The sequence below is a fragment of the Ranitomeya imitator genome, chromosome 1 (assembly GCF_032444005.1).
Source record: "Ranitomeya imitator isolate aRanImi1 chromosome 1, aRanImi1.pri, whole genome shotgun sequence".
NCBI classification, from domain to species: Eukaryota; Metazoa; Chordata; class Amphibia; order Anura; family Dendrobatidae; genus Ranitomeya; species Ranitomeya imitator.
In genome coordinates this window covers 773,692,274-773,695,314 of record NC_091282.1, presented here as the reverse complement: position 1 = coordinate 773,695,314, position 3,041 = coordinate 773,692,274, and the positions used below count along the sequence as shown (strand labels likewise).

Here is a 3,041-nt window from a genome sequence, read left to right as displayed (position 1 = left end):
CTTATAGCCTCATTGTGGGTCCGTTCCTTTTCGCTTATACTCTGACCCTTGGCAGAGTGTGTCTCACCCTGTTGCGCCTGTGCCAGTGTAAGAGAGTGGTGCTGTTATGGACAGTAAGGAACACGCTGTCACTTTAAGAGACTGCACCCCCTTGTCTGGTGTGATGGAATGTTCTGCTTCTCCCCTGCAATAGATTGTGTGAATGAGCTGGACTGTGCAGATGGCAGGGGTGGAGCCTGAACAGCCTGTGTGAGCTGAAGCTTCTGCAGAGAGAACTTTGTGCTGTTTTCTGCAAGAGAGGACCCACAGCCTGTAACGGTGTGGACTTGTGAAATTCGACAGACTTTTCTGAGTGCAGCGAGAGTGGCTGTCCTGTGTGAGTTTGAGAAGCGACGAAGATAACGAGAAAGGGATTTACAGTTTCCAGGAGCACCTCCAGGACACAGAAGGAAGGAGAAGACCATGTTTGGCTACGTTCACATTAGCGTCATGCGACGCAGCGTTGCCGACGCAACGCACGACGCATCGGAAACGCACGCAAAAACGCACCTTTTTTGACGCAAGCGTCGGACGGATGCGTCGTAAAACGCAGCGTTTTTGGTGCGTTTTTGTTGCGTTTTTACAAAAAACGCAGCGTTTTACGACGTATGCGTTGTCAAACACTGATTAGATCTTTACACACAATTTAGTGTCTAGACACTAGATAACACCACCAATGAATAGAAGAGGGTGGGTCTAGTGTCTAGACAATCGATAATGCCACCAATGGGTAGATGGGGGTGGGTATTAATGTAATAGTGGTATATATACCCCGGCATAGATTATTTCCAACCATAGAGAATCAAGATGGATCGTCCCATGGAGAGTATCTACCTCAATTTTCAGCTGGAATTAGCCCTTGCTATTGCTTATGCTATTGCCTGTCATGAACAGAGGAAAAGAGACAAACTACGGAGAAGGAGTCGTCGGCGTTTTTGGCTACACCCTATAGTGGAAGTCCGAGAGAGTCGTGGAGCCTACCATTGTCTGTTTGGCGAATTAAATGAGAACCAGGACAAATACTTTGAATACACCGGGATGTCAAAAGACAGCTTCCGATATCTGCTGCGTCTGGTGGAAGGAACCATTTCCAGGCAGGACACGCAGCTCCGTAAATCGATTTCCCCTGAGGAACGTCTGCTGGTGACTCTACGGTACGTAATGGAATGTGAAGGATTTATATGTTCTTGCCATTTTTTAAAGTAACGTGTTTTTGTTTTGTGGGGTGGGGGGATTGTTATTAAAAATGAAAAATTCTTTCATAACAATTTTATTAATTATATTTATTTATTTTTCTTCTTGTCAGTTTCCTGGCTACCGGAGAGACATTGAGATCACTGCATTTCCAGTTTCGGATTGGAGTCTCAACACTGTCGGGTATTATTGCCGACACATGCCGCGCATTGTGGGACAACCTCCGGGAGGAATTTTTACCCATCCCTACAAGAGAAATATGGCTTGCCAACGCCCAAAAATTTGAACAAGTGTGTTCTTTCCCTAACTGTATTGGAGCCGTGGATGGGAAGCACATTAGGATTACCAAGCCTTCAAGAAGTGGATCTCTTTTTTTTAATTATAAAAAATACTTTTCCACCGTGCTGATGGCAATTGCAGGTGCGGACTGCAGGTTTCTCGCTGTGGACATTGGAGCGTTTGGTCGTGCAAATGATTCACGGACATTTAAGGAGTCTGATATGGGCCGAAGATTGTACAATAACAATTTTAATTTCCCCCATCCACGACCTCTTCCCAACACCGACGGCCCGGCCCTGCCATTTGTTGTTGTTGGTGATGAGGCTTTTCAAATGAGTGGCAACCTACTTAAACCGTACTCAAGTCGTGGGTTGGACCGCACCAAAACTATATTTAATTATAGACTGTCCAGGGCCAGAAGAACTGTGGAGTGCGCCTTTGGCATCCTGGTCTCCAAATGGCGTATCTTAGGATCCGCCATAAATTTGAAAATTGAGACAGTGGATGAGGTGGTGAAGGCGTGTGTGGTTCTCCACAATTTTATTATTGATAAAGAGAGAGTCAACGTGGAACTCGATGAACCCATACCAAATCCATTGCCTGATTATCAAGCTCATCCTCTGCGGACAACTTTGGAGATTGCTCATATGAGGGACCAATTTGCTGCATACTTTGTTTCTGATGTTGGCCGTGTTTCATGGCAAGATCAAATGGTTTAATTCTTCGTGTTATTATGATGTCATGTAAACACTGTGGAGTCCATGTCATTTAACCATACTATGTATGGTTATTGTTAAAATGTCCCCTGATTGTATAATGCGTTGTGTTTTGAAATAAAGTTCTTGTGCCTTTCCGTTTTCACCAAACAAATCTCCCATACGTTTTTCCATAGTAATAGAATTGTAAAATCCAATTTTATTGAAAGTAATGTGTGTCACACAAAATTTGTGTGTTCCATAGTTTTGACGTATAACATAATCGGCTCCCACCTTGTCAACCATTTTTAATCCTGCAGACTATTTGCATATGGAACCAGGCTAGACAAGGAGGGAGACGATCATGTTTGCAAAACTCTACAGCGTTAACACTATTGTACTCAGGATGCTAGAATTCGTCCAGAGTCAAATAGTGGCGACACTGTGAACATTGCTTCCACCTCACCTGACCAATAATCTTAAGGTACATTAATAAAACTATTATCCAACGATACCGACCAGTGATACGACTGGACCGAGATCGTTGTTTAGTTGTCGCGTGGTTGCTGGAGAGCTGTCACACAGACAGCTCTCCAGCGACCAAAAAAGAGCAAGTCCCTTGTAATCTGGGTAATGTTATGAATCGCTTTGCCACACTCACGATGTTTACCATTGTAAATGTAATTTTAAAAAATACAAAAAACCCTTACACTCCGGTGTGTGAAACGTCCATCGCCGTCAACTTCCCGTACTGTGCCAGCCCTAAAGCACAGCACAGCGTTTATTATTAAGTCAATGGTGTGCTCAGCTTTACGGGCGGGAATCACAGTGTCA

The 3,041-nt window shown here is 44.2% G+C and overlaps 1 long non-coding RNA gene across 1 annotated transcript; it reads left to right on the top strand.

Moving 5' to 3' along the window:
• The first annotated feature begins 1,084 nt into the window (after positions 1–1,084).
• Positions 1,085–2,382, top strand: LOC138658103 (uncharacterized). The gene is made up of 2 exons (XR_011317345.1): positions 1,085–1,193; positions 1,346–2,382. It is a non-coding gene; the product is annotated as an uncharacterized lncRNA (long non-coding RNA).
• The last annotated feature ends 659 nt before the right edge of the window (positions 2,383–3,041 follow it).